The sequence below is a fragment of the Heliconius melpomene genome, chromosome 16, assembly GCF_056956725.1.
Source record: "Heliconius melpomene rosina isolate 202511_hmr_F chromosome 16, ASM5695672v1, whole genome shotgun sequence".
NCBI lineage: Eukaryota > Metazoa > Arthropoda > Insecta > Lepidoptera > Nymphalidae > Heliconius > Heliconius melpomene.
In genome coordinates, this window is record NC_140404.1 from 7628540 (window position 1) to 7649126 (window position 20587).

At 32.2% G+C, this 20587-nt stretch overlaps 1 protein-coding gene across 2 annotated transcripts in view; it reads left to right on the forward strand.

Moving 5' to 3' along the window:
* Nucleotides 1–20587, forward strand: part of Hers (Histone gene-specific Epigenetic Repressor in late S phase) — a 179192-nt gene that overhangs the window by 139417 nt on the left and 19188 nt on the right. The window lies entirely within an intron of this gene.

A 20587-nucleotide genomic window follows, 5' to 3' on the forward strand; every position in this document is an offset into this window, starting at 1 on the left:
AACGCGACAATTGTGGGTTCGATCCTCACTCGAGAGAATAAATTATTATTTCTAAATATTTTCATTTGTTCGCTTTGACATCAAGGCAAAAGCCCGGCAATCAACACGATATGCCTCAAAAAATTCAGCGGAAAGTGTGGAATGGAGTGCTTTAAGTGTAGGTTCCCTCCGCCTACCCTACTTATGATGTGATACAGCGTGAAGCAGATATTCATCAGAGTAGAATTTAGTTTAAAGCTATTATGCTAAAATTTCAAATACGATTCCTCAATAAAAATATTTCAAATGCGATGCCATTGCGAAATCTCAAATTGCAAACTCACGAGCATAATTATGCTAACCGTTTTTATTTGTTCAATTGAATCCAACGTAATCAAGTGGCTCTGACTGGGTCACTAGGCCGTTCCGCCCGACGAGCTAGTGTCCGCGAACATATATCGGCAACATAGTGTCTAATGATCGTAAAAATTATGGTTACGCCCACATAAAATAACCGACGAACCGGCATAATTGTATTAACCGTGTTTTTGTCGTGTAATCAAGTAGGACTAGGTCACGCGACCGCCTCTATCCCGTCGGGTCGGCTGCGTCTAGCTCGTTTAATACATATACTATACGCATCTCCAATGAAAATAATATTTGAATCTAAATTATGTATAAGCCTTTGTTTTTTGTAAAGAAAAGGTCAAGGATATTTATTTAGTATTAAAACACTAGGATTAAGCTTAAATTAAGTACAAACTTAAATATGTGGAATAAGTTACCACTATGATTATATAAAGGTAAAATGGTAAATTTTACCTTTACATATATATATATATATATATATATATATATATATTATTTTTATGTATACTTATATTTTCAGATTTATCTTATCAATAAAATATTAATTTATTTAGAAAAAATGTCGAAAATTGCATGTAAGTTTTTTTTTCTAAAAAATTAATGAAGAATCATGTAGTCTCTTTATAGTAAATTTATTATTATTATAAAATAAAACTTAATCTGACTGTATAAAACTTAAATATTCAATCCATACAAGTTTTATCTCAATACCAAGGTGCGATCTTAAGCACAACTCTCCAGCATCAGCGCCTTGGACCATCTGTGTCTATGCGTATACATAATTAAACCAACTAGTTAAGATATAAATTACCTTACTGTGATTCCACACGATTCAGAGTTACTAGGTCATGCGGTCCCACCGGAGCCCCAGGCCCGCACATCCATATATTATTCAGAAAACAACCAATAAACATTTCACCCTTATAATGAACGCCTTTTTAAAGTGTGGGAACTTTTTCTACTTGTTTGCTTTGCGGGCTATGCGGGTGGAATGTGTTTAAATATTTTATAATATATTATGTTTTATTTATTTGTTATATCATTTTAGATATTATTATTTTCTAATATATATTTAATTTATATCGGAATTATACAAACTATGAATTAGTCAATATGACCTTTGGATTTTTATTTAGTATTCTAGACACCCTTTCACATTGTTATGCATGAACGCTTCCTATTAACCTTCAAAAGATCAAGTTACGTCTAAACCAACACTACGTTCCCAACTTTATATTAATAATGGTATAAAAGCAGTCCAAATAATCCCGTTCACTAATTGCTGGCTTCGAATCTTGACAGCAATTAAATTTACTCTCTCCAGTCTCCACTCAGCTGTCGACCGTTTGTAGAGTCCTATATCGAACCCGGAAAGTGCCGTTAGCTTTTCAATAAAATTTTATAGTGCATTTGTTTTGAAATACTTGTTTATATGTAGTTTAAATATTTTCTCTTAAAATCTTTATATCTTTTTTTACTATGTCATATTTAGTTTTTTTATATTTAACACAAATTAGATTAACCTTCACCCTACATCTAAGATAATAAAAGAAAAGAGAAACTATCTATAATGATGGAAACATAAAAGATAAACTCGACATACCGTGACGAGAACAAGCAGGCTATGGCTACGGTGTGGGCCCGCATGGTCCATAAATAATACTAACAAAGGGTATACTCGTACGAACACCGTCGACGTCGACGTAATCTATTATCTCGATCTATTTATGTCGTACGTACACTCTCGATTGATTGTCGATATAATTAGATGTAAGGAAGCTGTCTCTTCCCTGCCGGGCTAATTGCCGCTAGTCCCTTTTTGTTTTGACGAGAATGTGTAATATGCTACTTTCTTTGATCGTTTGGAATCATCATCATCATGTATAGAAAATGATACGAGGCTGAGTTTGATGGTTCAATATTATAATACCAATCTATTTAAAATATCTAGGCAGGCAGACAGAGGGAACCTGGGAACCTAGTGTTAGGACACTGTTTCCATAAGACGCTCATTAATTAGTTAACATAAATTACAATAGTTAAATAATAACTTATTATTTTATCATATACCTAGATATAAATACATACATAATATATTTAAGTTTTGTTTACTATTTATAGATAAAAGGTTCAAGGCTAATACTATTGTCAAAAGGAGAAGAAATCATTTCAATTTCTCTATCATTTATTTCTATGATAAGAAGTATTATTCACATAGCCAAATTCAAAGTATTAATTATTAATAGTTTATTTTTAAAATTGGCATTTATTTAACAAAATTGGGAACAAATTACATGATATCTTATCGAATAGATTCTATACATATTTTTTTTATATCCGACGACCCCGATCGAATGTAGGTCGTATAAACCGATTTATTGTTAAAAGATTTTAGGTCAACGTAAACGGGACCAATGTCACATCTGTATACCTAGTTTCACAATTAAATACCTACTTCGTATGGGGTCAAACTCTTGACCCCGCTCGATTTGCCATTGTGATTCTTCCTGAGACCTACAAACAAAAATTAAAATCCCGCATATAGCACAGCAGGAACCTAGTGTTAAAACACTCCGTCTAACTTTCCGCCGAATTTTACGAGGCGTTGCGTTTTAAGTGTCGGGACTCAACGCCTGGCTTTTGAATGGTGCCAGAGCGAAAAAATGAAAATATTAATAAACAATAATTAATTCCCCCAAGTGGGGTTCGAACCCACAAATAACGTTACAGTCACACCCTTATACCCCGGCGTTACGACCTCCTATCCTATTATAATACAAATTCAACATATTAATATGTAAATAAGCTAGCAAGGCCGATATTAGGCACTTCCTCATACGCTGTAATGATCTCACGGCTTCTTATCTTCGTCCATATTATCAATATCCGTGGTCGAGATAAAGTAAACACTAGGTTATGTAAATCGTGCTAATTTTTGCGAAGGTCTTACCTTGAGACCCCGCGAAAAGCTGTTCCGCCCTCGTCTTTATCATTGCCGTGATATCGTGATATGCGCAGTTATTTTTATGATGATATATATTCGTCACTTACCCTACTCCTTATTGTTCAACGTTGACGTCTCTGATTTGTATTGCCAGTGATATTAAAAAAAAAATAAGATTTTTTTTTGTGATGTGAACCCACTACCTTCGTTATGTCCTGGAAGAAGTTTTATACTCGTAAGTCTCTTAATTTTACGCTTTATTATTTGCACACACAGGTAGGCACAGGGAACCTAATGTTAACACACTCGGTTACCCTGTTTTCGCCGTATTCTGGAGGCATTGCGACATCAAAGAGGAATCGTTATTCGTTTTAAATTTATTAACGTTTATTATGATCTTAAGCCATGAAAATAATTAATTTGGTGTTTAAAACGAATAATTATTCATAAATTCATTTTACTGAGGTCAGTTTTGTAATCATTTGAATAATTTTAAAATTAGTATATGTATATTATTATTATATAGTCATATATTCATTTTGTATGTTAACTTTAGTTAATGCTAATTGTGAAGTAAATAATTCTCATAACTAATTAAAGTTATTATAATTAAGAAAACGAACTAAACTCGTTAGTTAAGCTTACTGTCAACAAGGTTGTGTTTTCATTTTAATTGTAATTTTTGTTTCTTAATGTTTTTAGACACGGGAATTAACTTAAATTAAGCTCAACCTGTTCATACAAATAAGCTTTTAATTGTAAATGTTTGTATTGTATTGAATTAGAAGCCAGTCATGGTACAGAGGCATAGGCGTGCGAATATAAACGCGACAGATTATGAGTTCGAATCCCACTGGAGGAAATTAAATATTTTATATTTTAAAAAAAAGCGCGGGATTGAGATCCGCCAATAAACACGCAGTGCCTTCTGAATTCGGCGGATAAGGAGGGAATGTCTTAACACTAGTTTCCCTCTGCCTACCTAGCTTTGTGCGGGATACTGCGTGAAGCTCAATATGACGGAATTTTAAGGAGATAAATAAAATAATTACGATAACGCAAAAACTAATTAAGTAACTGTAGAACACAACCACTTCACTAGTACTAATTTTCTTGTCGAAATAAATCACAAGATAAAACACAAGATAAATCTTCAATTCAACCACTCTATACGAGAGCGTGCCAAATGTATCGTATGCTTATTACACTAGTAATCTAATAAAGCTTAACACAAAATCATTCGGTTACCTCATAATAACCTCATTAGGCATTTGTTAATCGTTTTACAACGTATAGTACGGTCAGCGAGTCATGGCTGCTATGAAGTTAGATTTTCAGAACTTTGCGCATTTTTCATTTGGCAAGAAAATTGTTAATATAAGAAGAAAAATTAAAAATTATATATGCGTTAATATTAAATAACTTCAAAGCAGCCACGATTCGCCGATCGCACTATAAGAACCATTTTACGAAATGTTTATACAAATTAATAACGGTTGTAACCGTTTAGAGGACGCGTTATTTTTGGCGCACATTCTTTTTATAGATGTTACAAATGATCCCAGCCCGATGGTACTGGCGGTGTATTATTTCGAGAGAATGATCGGACTTCATTCTCGAGTTCGCCTCTTTTATTTGTAACTAAACGCCGTTGATAATATGTCAAAGCTTTTTGTTTGATTGTTATTTAACGCTTTACATGCTTACTCCGTTAAATAAATAGAGTTCTTTCTTTTTTTATGATATATAAAAAAAATATGATTTGAATGTGTTGGTTTTTGGGTTGGACCCACATTTTCACATCTTCTCGCTCTCTTTTAACACGGCAAAACGCGGCGTTGAGTTCCGGTTCTCAATACGCAATGCTTCAATATATCGGCGGAAAACGGGGAACGGAGTGTCTTATCACTAGCTTCCTTTGCCCAAGCTATATGCGAAATACAGAGTCTAAATAAGATTAAGTATACATTTCTAAAGAAGTATCAAAAATATATCAATTTATATCAATTTAAAACAAAACATAAATGATTTACTCGTAGATACTTATTAAAAAATAAAATAAAAACATTTTATCAGCTTCACGATGTATCCCGCACACAGCAGGGTAGGCAGACAGTAGCTAATGTTAAGACACTTCGTTCTCCACTTTCCGCCGAATTCTGGAGGCATTAGGCAGAACCCAACGCCGCGCTTTACCTCGACCAGAGTTTAAACGTAAATAAATGTTTCACTCCCTCGAGTGGGGATCGAACCCGCAAACATCGCGTTACAGTCAGTCAGTTATCAATGTACAATAAACACTATACTACTCGTAGTTTGTTTTTACTACAATTTACCCTAAGTTTGTGGACACAACGTACAAGTTAAAACCGCAGTAACGGGTTGTTAATAATAAACTTATAAATCAAAGGGCACCGCTCTCGCAACGTGCCGGCTCTCACCTGCACAGTTTTTTTTTAAATGCATATTAATGCATTCGTATTTTTTTTAGGGAGATTATTTTTTATCGATTATACATAATGAGGACAGTCGCAACGCGATAGGTTGTGGGTTCAGTTCCCTCTCGAGGAATTGGATTTATTATTTTCATTTCTTAGCTATGATGACGAGGCAGAGCGGCGTTGAGTTCCGCCGATCAACACGCAATGCTTCAAAAATTCGGCGGGAAGTGGAGTACGGAGTGTCTTAACACTAGCTACTGTCTGCCTACCTTGCTGTGTGCGGGATACAGCGTTTTAATTAAATTATTAGGATCGTAAAATATAAATTAATATTAATTATAGAAATTGCTTAATTTGTCCATATGTTTTTAATAAATGTGTCCACCATGTGAAGCATTTAATATGCCGTAAAAAATACTAATAAAATGTTTTTAATAGTTATGAGGTGCAAACCATGCACACAAAATAATTTATACAAAAGATGAAAAAGGCGTAGATAAATATTTTATTATGATAATTTGAGCTTATTTTTATTATATAAAACAGACTTTACCGTATTATATTAATATTTTATAGTTAGAATTTTATTTTAATTTTATTATAATATCAATTAATAAGTAGAATTAGAACTCTATTTTCGTATTCCTTAAGCTAAAATGGAATTTTGGATTTAATACAATACTTTAAGCAAAATCTGTTCCTTTAAATATAAACTACAAAACAAATGTAATGGCAAAACATTTAGCAAGAATTTTTATATATACATATTTAAGTCTATTATTTATCTCATATCGGTATCAAATGCAAATTTAATAAAATTATTTAAAAGATCACCTTTTAACCTAAAAAAGATAAAAAATATTTAATTCTCCTTTACCATATTAGCGTAAATTTAAATACGAGTATAACATTAATAATACGCCTAATATACATTCGCTTAAAAGATCCCCTTGTAATTATCCTGAAGTGGATATAAGGCGCGAGGCTTCAGGGCAAAGGCCTAATCTCGTTTAGCCTGCAAAGTGATTACAGCATAAACAATATGCTACTCTGCTTATACGAGCTGACTGGGAAATGAGATGTACTGAACACAGCTGAAAATATGGCATTTTTTTTGTTTTTATATATTTATTTAAATTTATATTTTCATTTCGTTGCTGGTATTGAAGCAAAGTGCGGCGTTTAGTTCCGCACAATGCCTCCAGAATTTAGCGGAAAATGGGAAACGAAGTGTTTTAACACTAAGTTGCCTCTGCCTATCCTTCTGTGTGCAGATATATATATAGAATATGTTGTATTTTAATATAATATGATAAATAACTTTTTGTCGTCCATTGTCTCGTGGTTTGTAATAGCTTTATAGATGTTATCAATTCTCTGATTATGAAAGCATTATATAAAATGCACATGTCTATTGTATTAAATAACTTCTTGCTATGAATAATATACTAACACAGTATTTCTATCTTCTCGAAAATTCGTAAAAAAGTGCCTTTTTTAGGAGCTTTACGGTATATCACTCATATATAAGAATAAGAATATTGAAAGCTAGTGTTAAGAAACTCCATTCTCCAGTTTCCGACGCATTTTTGAGACATTACGTGTTGAGTAGTTCAACACAGTGCTTTACCTTGTTACCAGAACAAAGAAATGAAAATATTGATAAAAATTAATTCATTCCCCTGGATGGGAATCGAAGCTACAACCTTCGTGTTAATAGTCACACGTTTGTGCAACTGCGTTACAATGGCCTCATAAAAGATACTTTTGTGTGTACCCTGTACATCTTTATGTATTCAAATTTCAATCAGAACTTGATGGGTGCGCCGATAATAATATTATCTGCATTTGAAAGGGGACGTTGAATAGTTTATGTTTATTAATATAAAATGAATAATAGCGCTTCACACAGTAAAAAATGATCTATAACATATTATATTATGGTTATATATTAATAAACACGAAAAAAATGTAAAAGACAGTCGTTTTTTGTAGAGGTCCACAACGAAGGAAAGAACGACATCAACTAAATCCGTTCAGTAGTTTTTGCGTAAAAATGGAACAAACACCCTCACAAACATTCACATTTATAATAATAATATGTACAATGGTCATATAAACATCACTATTTTCAACGATCACCGTGACACGTGACTGCTAAGCGTGACAGACGTCCCGCTGGTTCCTAAACCGACACCGAGTGTCCTTGCGGGGTCACTGTTAACATAACCTCAATAAAATACGGGCGACACCTATCAATGACTCCGCGTCGTTTAAAATTCCCAGCTCGTCAGGGATTTGGCACTTCAACGCGGACTTGGAATTCATAATGCTTTTTATGGCGAACTTGAACGAATTTGACGTATGACATAGGTATTTACGTAATATATTTTTATAACATATTTTATTGAGACAAATTGTGATGCAGATGTGCAAGAGTGGGACTGGAAGCGCGACAGGTTGTAGGTTCGATTTACACGCTTCCAAAATTCTGCGGAAAGTAGTTTAATGATTGTTTTAACGCTAGAGCCGCTCTGCCTACCTGCTATAGGCGGGATGCTGCGTGAAACTAAAAAAAAACAAATTAAAAAAATTATGCAAAAAATTCAAAGCTTCACGCTGTATCCCGCACACAGCAGGAAAAACAGAGGGAAACCCCCGTTCCCCACTTTCCGCCGAATTATAAAGGCATTGCGTATTAAGTGGCGGAACTCAACGCCGCGTTTTTGTTACGCTTATATTATAATAAGCTATCGCCTTTGATTAGCGTACGCATATAAAATATATTTATTATAGATATTATTATTTTATACTGACTTTCCAGCGCTTGAGTTAACTAGAGGAGAAAGCAGTAAAACTATGTGTGAACTATGTGTGAAAATTATATATAGACCTGTAAATTATGAATCATTAAAATTTACTTCGTTATGATGTCTAGATTATAAATAATGAATTTATATGATACAATACATACTAACTTTGAAGGCCGATGTGACATGGGGGCACACGAGTGGGGCTGTTCACGCGACTGGTTGTGGGTTTGATGTCACTGGAGAATGAAAATATTAAATATTTCATTACCTCACAGCTGATAAACATATCATCAATATTTCTTTTTCAAATACCATATTAGGTATATGAAAAAGATCTGGATAATTATATTATACAATAGTAAATTGTAAATCCCTAACAAATAATTGAACATAATATAACATATATATAACTAAAAATGATACAAAAATTATTATATAAAGCTAAATATATGAGAAATCTACAAAATTCTCTACCATCTAATTAATAATTCAGCGCGGTACATGCACTGAATGTCGAGGGTTTCGTGCTGGAGCACCAAGAGCGCTTCTTTGTTCCTTTTTTCCTCGATGTTGGCATATTTAGACCTCAGAATTGCTACGAGGTACTATGCTGAAAATCTGAATGTATACTGTTTGTATAGAAGTTGCCATTAAAATTAAAAAAGCTAAAACATTGTGAAAATACACGACTTACTTTAAAATATTCTTAATCGATGATAACGGCGGGAAATTGAAAACTTAAAATTTTGGGAACGCAGTGTCTTAACACTACGTTCCCAGGATCCCTCTGCCTACCCTGCTATGTGCGGGATACAACTAAAAAAAAGATAATCTAGCTTTTTACTCTACTCTAACAATCATAATTAAATCATAATCATAATTAAAATGTAAAAATGTTTGTTATCGATTTAATTATGATGACGCAGCAATGAACTCCTATTCTTACTTCTACTTCCTATAACTCTCTATTTCTTTGTTTTTAAGTCTCGGGATTTTTTGAAATCTTAAAAAAAATATATAAAGAAATATTAAACTTTAATAATCTACATATTTACTTTTCGATGAACACATTCGGTATTACCACAAGCGTCTAGATACGAAGATAACGCACATTTACGTAGCGAAATTTATGATGAAATATTGTTGTAATATACTTGAGAAACTAAATATCCATAAATTTAGTATAGTAGTAGGTAGTAGTAAAAATTACTATATAAAAATGATCATTTGATTTCTTTCTCTATATAAAAAACAAGTTACTTTTGCAAATAACTCTATTTTTGTACTATAGAAAATCATTACAATTAAAATATTATGTAAGGCATCAATACACGAAGAGGGGTAGCCCTAGAAGTCGCCATGTTTTTCACTTCTTCTCTAATTAGTATTTGTTTGTAACTTGAACTGCTTAATTACTTCGAATACAGCGAAGCGGAAGGAACCCTTTCCTTATTGAAGATAATCCTGTATGTTAAAGTACTATGTTTATACGAATTAAGTGTCTTTATTTTTAATTTAACACCGTGAATTCCGCAACATTTAAGATCGTTTAGCACTATTTACACAGATGTTTTAGTAGTACATGGTGGTAACAAGTAATATACATAATAAAATGGCGAATTTCGAAACAATTCCACAAAACGCTACAAATTATTAACAATTAAAAAGTCGTAAATAAAATGTAAATACTACATTAATTTGACGAAAAGGGAAAAACTGAGTGTCCTAACACTATGTATCCATCATTCTGCTATTTGCGGGAAATAGCGGGAAGCTGAAACGAATACGAAAGTAAAACTATAAAGAGACACAAAACCTACATATTTAACGTACAAACATACATACATAGGTATTATTCAGTGGACCGCTAACTCCAGGCGTCTGGTCTGCGATGTAGGCCGAGCCGGCGGCGGCGCCCCGGGACCTCATTGCGTAGAGTCGCGACTGACCGACGCTAACTAAATATTTATATTCTTCAATGAATTCTGAATTTCTGAATATTTCTTCAGCCTACCCCGCCTAAGCGTCAACGTTCCGATTCATTGGCTCCTAGAAAGTATAAGTCTTATATCATTTACACTTTCTTCTTTCGTCATAAAGTGGGGCGTTCAATGTTTTATGAAATGGTAATAACAGAAGAAACTTCTAGTGATGAGAAATTATTCTCCTTCCGAATTATCCTAGGCCGATAAATGTAGCGCAGGGGCACAAGGTAACGCGACGGTCGTGGGTTCAATCCTCACTCGAGAAAAGGAAATATATACTTAAATTTATATTTCCGTTTCTTCGCTGTGGAATGGTTAGTTTTTCTTTTTGAAATTTGTACATATGCATAAATAATAATTACGAAAACTAAAGAAATAACTAATTATATGTATTTTTCAATGCCCTAACTAACTAAAATATTTTGAATAATAGATAGAAAATAGAAGGATAAAGGAATACTCACAATCTGAATATTAAAACCTAGTACTAAAGTCATATACCCGAGTTATCCATATCCGTTACTTCGAAAAAGCTTCTATTGCTAATATTTTTTCTTTTTCACTTCCCAGCTCGTGCGAATGAACGTTGAATTCTAACTATTCTCAGCAATAAATCGTATTCGTGTTTCATTTAACTACGTCGGTGAACGCTAGTAGTTCTGTTCCTGCCATTTGATTTTTTAAGGCCGAGCACAATTTTATCTTAACGCTGTCGTTTTTAATAAGAAGAGAGAGAAGAGATTCGGAACAGAGTAATAATTTAAAATCCTCCACCTTATATACTATTTTCAATTTATTTACATTACCTTGTATTCCATAGATAATGCCTTGTAAAATTTCAAAATTAAATTCTTAATATAATAAAATATTTATTAAATAGTTACATTTGAATGGGTATTACAAGCTGGTACGTTACTCAAGTCCACAACCCCGTGTCTGTGATATGTAGAATTTACTTCATAACTTAGGGTTCCAGATGGTGGAATTGTATTTAAACATACTGGCTATAAATCTGTTTTTATAAAAGAAGACAATAAAAATTCTAGTCGTCGCATATAGTAGGGTAGCCAGACGAAACGTAGTGTTTAGTCACTCGTGTTGCCCACTTCGGTTTTGCTGAATTCTGGAGGTATTCCGTGTTGTCTGGCAGAACTCAACCTCGCTTCGCCTTCACATCAGAGCGAAGAATTGGAAATTAAATTTAATTAAATTTAATAAATATTTCATCTCCTCGAGTGAGGATCGAATCCACAACCAGTCGGTTTTACAGTCACACTTCGTGCCGCTGCACTACGACTGGCCTCAAGTCTATAATATGTAAAATATATATTAATGTTTTATTTAATTATAATATAACTACATTAATTCTATTTATTTTAAAAGTATTTGCAACGAAATCTTAAAAGAATAAACATCTAAACTCTAAACATTGTATTGAACTTCACAAAATTAGGCCAAGATTCTTGGCATCTTCATAACACGTTGATGGAGTGATAATCAATTCATGATTGTTTTATGAATCACGCTCGAACCCGCTACTTGAGTTAGGAAAAATAAAACGAATTGCAATCGCCTCTCATTTTACGAGTAACTGAAGTATCACGATTACTTTTTAAGTGCCTAGTCATGTATTTTAAAATGTGGTCTTTACAAATCGGTTAAAAATTATAGTAATAGTTTTAAAGTTGTATTTGAATACTATTATTATATGTATTGATATTTGTTATATTTTAATAATGGAAAATGTACTAGGGATGCGCATTTTTAAAAGATGGATTGAATCTTTTGTAAATAAATAAATAGTTCAAAGTGTTCTGAAGGTTAAACATATAGCCAGAATTATAGAGTTTGGCTTATTATATTGTGGAGCCTTAAAAACATTTAGTTTTTATTAATGTACTACTATAAAAAAATTAAACATCCAATCTTTAAAAACAAACAAAAAAAAATGTTATTATACAAGTAATACATAAATCAAAATGTTATCTTATAAACAAATAAAACTAACATAATAAATAACGTAACGTAACTATATTTATTACGTTAATTAGACTTATCTCACATAAATGTAGCAGTGGTTTAATAATTTTCAACATTAAAGTCCAACTCAGCTTCTCATACATGTAGCTCGACTCAGTTTATATTATTTTTTTCTAGAATTGCTCTATAATAAGATTATTTTTCTTTTTCACTCTACTTCCACAAATAAACGGCGCAATTCTCAGCAGTGTACCGTATTACAGTCTAACTACATCTGTGAAAGCTAGGAAATCTCTTTGTTTGGATTTATTGTTTTTTACAAATGAAACGTTAAGTTTTAGTTTTAATATAATTAATAAATGTTCTGTATATACATATTATATTTATTTATTTTTTTAGTTTGACACTGTATACCCTACACAGCAGAGTAAGTAGATAGAGGGAACCTGGGAACCTAGTTACACTTCGTTTCCTATTAAGACACTTCCCATTTGCGTGTTGAGTGGCAGAATTCAACGCCGCACTTTGCCTTATTTCTAGAGCGAGGAAACGAGGAAGTATATATATTTACATAATAAATGTATACAAATTATATTGTTAATTTCAAAAATTCTAGATACAATAGAGTAATAACAATTAGGAAAATTGAATTGACCGCATTTGAGTAGTGTCTGTTCCATTTGGTTCTTTATTCTGCTCAGCAAAGATTGTCCTTCGTAACATTAGATCTTATTATACAAATTACGATATTCGTCCTTTTTTATTTTAAGCGCAATAATTGTAAAATAAACAGTTAATGGAGACAAGCTGACTTATTAATAGAAAAAAAGTAAAAAAAAAATTTTAAGTTAAACGGTTTTATATTGCAGATAAATGTACTAAAAAATAAAAAATAATTTCATGGAAATTATGATTACTAAAATAAAATCGTGGGGCACGTCCAATATCTACAATCGAAAGACATGGCATGAGACTTCACCCACCTAGTGGTAAGTAGCAAGTGTCCCCACGATTTTATTTTAGTAATCATAATTTCCATGAAATTATTTTTTATTTTTTAGTACATTTATCTGCAATATAAAACCGTTTAACTTAAAATTTTTTTTTTACTTTTTTATTTTTAAGTTTTTAGTTTTTATTTCTCCTACTATTCAATTCGTTGAGTGCCTCATTATTGCAAGGTTAATGGAGAATGTTACAATCGACCCCCCAGAGGTCCAATAGAGGAGCAAGGCTATGTACAACAAGATGTGCCTGAATCTTGAGGGGAAAACGCTAACGACATATCATTTTTATCCACCTAGTGCCATACAGTTCTCGGCGCGCTTTTACCTTTTACCTTGGGTGGTGTACCCCTAGCGACGTCTCATTTTTAGGCACCCTATAGCCACACAGTCCTCGACAGGATACCAGATCTTGACTTAGGTGGGAGATTCATATTGTAATTGTGTATAGTATACTGTATTATACTTACCAAGCCCTTTATTTTGATACCCATATTGATGGGATTGAAAACTACATTATCCGCCATTTTGTAGCAGTGGCCATCTTTGATTTTGATTTTGTATAGTGCCCTGAATTCTACTTGACAAGCCCTTTCATTTGATACCCATATTGATGGGATCGAAAAAAACTAACTTGTCCGCCATCTTGGATTTTGATTTTGTGTAGTCCACTGAATTCTACTTGACAAGCCCTTTCATTTGATACCCGTATTGATAGGATTGAAAAAAACTAACTTGTCCGCCATCTTGTAGTGTTGGCCATCTTGGATTTTGATTTTGTATAGTCCACTGAATTCTAATTGACAAGCCCTTTCATTTGATACCCATATTGATGGGATTGAAAAAAACTAAGTTGTCCGCCATCTTGTAGCGGCGGCCATCTTGGATTCACAATAATATTGAATATGGATAATTGTATTGTCACCAGAATCAAAGGCGTATACCAAATTTCAGATCAATCGGTTAACGGGAAGAGGGTTAAATTTCAATTACTAAATTTGACCCAAACAAACAAATAAACAAACGGGGTGAGCTAAATAAAACCGTTTAATTAATAGATGCCTTCTAAGTTGAAATTCAGGACACGTGTGTCAAAAACAATACTAAAAGGACAGTTAGAACATAATTTCGTTGTTGACGTTTTTGAACCACTTCGAGGCACTATACATTTTACTGTAATATGTACTGAATAAGCATATTCATAAAGAAATATCAACAATATTACTACTAGAAAAACATTATATATAGATACTAGCGGCCTACGTTACTATCAATTTCTGTCTCCATGAGTACCTACGTCCTATAAGTGACGTCCATACAAAATTTGAGACTCCTAGCATTTGTAGTAACGAAGTTTCATACAAACTTTCAACCCCAAAAACAACCCCTTAGAAGTCGAATATTGCAAATTCCCGTCTTAGCGAGCACCTACGTCCTATAAGTAACTCCTATGCAACATTTAAGATTCCTAGCACTTGTAGTTTCTGAGATTTCGTGATGAGTGAGTGACCTTTCGAGTATATATATATAGATATATGAATTTACTGTTCGCTGTAGGTAAATTATAACATTGTCGCTATAGTTTCAATTCCCTGTAAATCGTCACTCAGCATAATACAATAACAAATGGAAACCGTACTTATAATAATACTGTTTATCCGATATTGCAACTTTGTAATATAAAAAGGAACTAAATTATTATTATACTTCAATTGCGTTGTACTTTTTTTGCACTTCACGCTCTATCACGCATTTAGCGGGGTAGGCAGAGGAAACACTCTGTTCTGCACTTTCTGCTAAATTTTTCGAGACATTGCGTGTTGAGTGGCGGTGTTGGTACCAGAGCGAAGAAATGAAAATATAAATAAATAATAATTCATTCTCCTTAGTGGAAATCGAACCCAGAACCGTCGCGTTTGCTTGTACCTGTGCCATGACGGATTATTTTATCAATATATTATAATAATGTTTTACCATTATTTCTAATTGATAAGCACACAGGAAATTCCACTGACGCATTATCAGTATCAGAATGCTTTAATAGAACAACAAAAGGAAATCTCCTAAAGCTCTTATCTAAAGCTGAGCTTTTCTCTTTATACGAGAACTTAAGTTAGTCTTCAAAACAACTTAACGTTGTTTTTATTTCAGTTAACAACCGCTGTCTCTTTTTACTACAATTGGGTTTTCAAGTCTCATACCCCTTTAGTTTACATAGGGAGTAACCCTCGCCGTTCAAGGTCGCAAGGGTGAGCACCATTCTCTTCTAGCTGCCTTTATTTATGCAAGCCATTTTAAATTGCATTCAACCTGTATGTACTTACCGTGTGAAATTAGGCATCCATCCGTTCGTTATATTGTAGCGTTAGTTGTAATTATGTTGTTAGTTATTTTAAAACTACTAGTTTTTGTGGAAAATTATGTTACTACTTATATAAATCAGCTTCACGCTGTATCCCGTACATAGCAGGATAGGCATTACCTAGTGTTTAGACACTCTGTTCAAGTTATGTTGGTACTTGTCTATATTAATTTCGGTTAGACTATGCATTTTAAAATAATTTAAGCGACTTTTTTTCATATTAAGCTTTTTTCGTAGTCTATTAAAATGGTAAATCAGAATACTTACAATTTTAAAATTATATAAGCATTTGTAATTTAAATGTAGTTCTAGAAAAGGCATGTTATTAGAATTTTTAGTTTTGTATAATATACTCGTATTAGCTGTATTGAATATTTATTAATGTGTTGATTGTATTATAATTTAGTTCAATATTCACTCGAAACAGCGTCATTGCGAAATATAATTTAAGTAACCAAATCAGATTTAAAGAGTTTTTTTTACAATCAAAAATTGACGTTACGATGACGTTAATAATTTATTTAAACTTAGTTAGTGCACATTTATATGTATCTTCGAAGCTATATTCATTTATGCAGAAATAAAAATATCAAAACTAAATACCTATAGATATAATATGTAAGTATTAAATAATAGATCAAAGTTGCGCTTCAAAGAACGACTTTTATTAGAATTTTCCTCGAACTCGATCATTCGCATCGTTTTTACGAGCGGTGCCGATTTATGTTATCAGCTTACATTACATTACATACGCGGAGTTTTGTTGATTAGACATAAACAGACTATTTGCTTACGTTTCCTTTAAATATTTATAAATTCATTCGCTATATACAATTACAAAAATATTTATAAATGCTTATGGAAAACGATTTTTTTTAATTAATGATTAAGAAAAAAGATATACCTACATTCATTCAATCTTAGTACGTATAAATTGATATAATAATATACTATAACTAGTATTATAAAATAACCAACTCCAAAAGAAAGGGTAACGCACGCGAGCACCGCAAAAAGCCGTAGAATTAAAAAAAAAACGCGAACATTCGTCGTGTCTAACTAATCTGAGGACGTCGACCTCGCTAATACGATCTTTGACTCTAGCATCCTCGAATGGAAAAAAAAAATAAACATGAATTTCCATTCAAAATGGCGCGAAATTACGTCATTCGCCATCCGTCGTATTTAAAATGGATGTGAATTTTTACTTGAGCACTTTGTAAGTTTTACTTACTATAAATGTTTTAAAATTTCAGCTTTCTAAAAAATATATATTTAGTAAGTTTGTATCGTGTTACTCATTTGAATTATAATGTTTTAACCTGTTGCCAATTTCCAGCGAAAGCTTTAAAGACAACTTATGGTAAATACTTATATATAGCAATTTGTTTTTAATCTTATACTTATTAAGGGATTTCCGTGAATAAAAGCACGGCTCAGTCAACGCTGTGAGCGAATCATTATTTCGATTACGTCACCTGAGGCCATTGACTCTGGCAGAAACCCGGCCTCCGAATTTTCGCTATATTTATTCATATTTAGGTGGCCTATTATTTTTTACGTGACTCCTACATGATCTGTGAAAATAAATTAAGAGCAAAAGTGGGTTGAAAGTCTATTTCGATGGCTTATAAATATTTATTGTGGGTAACGTAATTATCATTATATTTTATAGAAGAAAATAAACGATAAAACTGTATATTTTTTAAATAATCTGTTATATTTTATACATTTCACAATTTATAAAATATGTAATGTGAAAACATTTTTTTTTATTCTAGTTTATATTTGTTTTTTTCCATTTTCTGTTATATTCACAATATTTCGTACTATATCTAATGTAAGAGTTTATTATTGTATATAAAATAACATCAATCATATATGTAATCAATTTAAAAAACATATGATATCTTATTAAATTCAATTATAGTTGATAGTTTATCTTACGAAGAAGATCAGATAGTCGATTTTATGCCAACAAACAAATATATAAACTATTTTAAATAATACCTAAAGAAAATAACAAAGAAAAATCATAATTTCATTCATTTAATATAGTATTACTCTTTACATATAAGTATTTACTTTGTGGCTATATCTAGTTCTAACAGTATAGACACATACTATTTATATAGTATGTTAAATATAGTGCTGTTTTTTATTAACATCCGTGATGCACCTTCGTGATTGTGTTACTTATATATTCATACAATTGCGTTTTTATAATCATTATCATGTGTACAGCATTTTTTATCGAATGGTGAACCTGTATCTACAAAATTATAAAATCTTATTATAAATTGAAAACCCTAAAAGTAAGTTCAGAAAATATTTAAAATTTATATAATTTTTAACATCACAGAGAGCTTTCAGCGAGGTTTAATTTTCTAAATTCATTCCATATCAGTAATGAAACTAAAAATAAAACGTAAGTGCGCTAAAATAATATCTCAGTGTGCAGCACTTGCTATCTCATATGTAGAGTAGAATTTTTTTAAAAAGTCATCGTGAAAAAATTGACAGTCTAGACAGCAGTATTTATGTTGCTTCCGTTGCCTAGCAACGTTTTGTTATTTTCATTCAACATTCGTGATTAAAGAGAAAAGTACGCCATTGACAGTCTAACTCTAAAGTAACCGAGTAGTGCCATTGCAAAGTTTAAAAGCACTGTCTACTTGAAAAGTAGTCAATAGCCATATTCTGTGACAAGTGTCGACATCGTTGTAATTTTGTAAGAGACAACTTGTTATATCTATTTAATGAAGTTGGTCCAAAGCTTAAAAGCGCGGCGTTAAGTTCCGCCACTCAACACGCAATGCCTCCAGAATTCGGTATTACTACTGGTGTTTGTTATTTCTTTTATTCTTTTCCTCACATCTTAAACATTAAAAAAAATAATGATAACGTGATTCGTAAATCGCTCCTAACTGTTATACCAATAAACTTTTCACGCTGGTTATTAAAGTTAATTTTCACGGTTAAATATTAGTTTTTGTAATATATCTCGGTAATATTAACGTACAAATAACAATTAATTGCATCGCAAATGATGAAATAGTGAAGTATAATTTAGTTGGTTTTTTTAGCTTCACACAACCTGGGAACCTACTATTAAGACACTCCGTTCCCATTAAGACACTTCCGTTCCCAACTTTCCTCCGAATTCTGGAACCATTACATGTTGATTGGTGGAACTCAACGCCTCTCTTTGCCTCGACACCAGAGCAAAGAAATGAATATATTATAAATATTCATTATTTCCAGTGGGACCCATAAGCCCACAACAGGCTATTACTACTGGCGCCTACACCAATGTAAATTATTCACAATTTAGTGTTTTTAAATAAATGCTTTTACTAATACACTTAAGAGTTTTTATTACACGAACACCTTTGCTTGTGTAATAAGAGAGAGTACTAATACAAAAGATTTTTACGATTAGTTACAGCGTTGTCAATGCTGGTGGTCCGCACATTAACTTACCACACGAATTACCGTTACGAATCTATGTTTCGGTTATAACTTGGCACCGTTTGCTTCTCCAGATTATTGGTTATGCTACTGCTTTTTTTATCTATATATATAAAATCGAAAGGTCACTCACTCATCACGAAATCTCAGAAACTACATGTGCTAGGAATCTCAAATTTTGCATAGGAGTTACTTATAGGACATAGGTGCTCGCTAAGACGGGAATTTGCAATATTCGGCTTCTAAGGGGTTGTTTTTGGGGTCGAAAGTTTGTATGAAACTTCGTTACTACAAATGCTAGGAGTGTCAAATTTTGCATAGACGTCACTAGGCCGTAGTCATGGAGACAGAAATTAATAATAACATAATTCACGCGGGTGTAACCGCGAACGGGTCGCTAGTTTGATATAAAATCTTTTTTTATTTAAATATCTTGCTTTGCATACTGATGAACTTATTTTTTTGTAGAACATAGTTTTTTCCTACCTGTTCGTTAGTCTCGCTAAATCTCGAGAACAACTGAACCTTACTGAAATTATCTTGGTACTTTTAATTTTGATACTTTTAAATGTTTATTTAAGGTTGATAATATTGATAATATAGCTGGTTTTGTTTAGTTTTTATTTCACATTAAAAAAATCCTTTGGTTACTAGTTTATATATAATTTTCTTAGTAAATCTCTTAGACTTATTTAGCGAGGCATATTTTAAATATAAAATACAATTAAAATGTATCATTGTAGCGAATAGTCTTTTTTATTTGAAGTATACTATATTTTAGTAATACGAGGGATAGTTAAGTGATGCACTGGTATAGGGTACTTACTTACATTTGAAATACAGTATAGACTAGGGCGTGTGGGACGATAACAACGGGGTTTATGTTATCAAACAGTTATTGTGTATTTTATATTTAATTTATACTAACTATTTTATATTATGAAACATTTAGAACAAGGTGGTTACGGGTTCGATACCAGCGGAAATTTTATGTTTGTAAGAGAGTAGAGAACGGAGTGATAGTGTAGTTAGATTTTAATCAAATATTTTTGATTACTTGCACTTTAAACACCTGGATAACGATATCTTACAGCAAGTTTTGTCTAAGCGAGGTGAGGAAGGAGGTTTACTCATCTCACTTTACAAATATAAAAATGTTACTAAAACAATTTTCAAATTTACTAAAGTAAGTAGATAAGTACTATACCGTAAATATCTTTAAGACTAATATTATCAAAT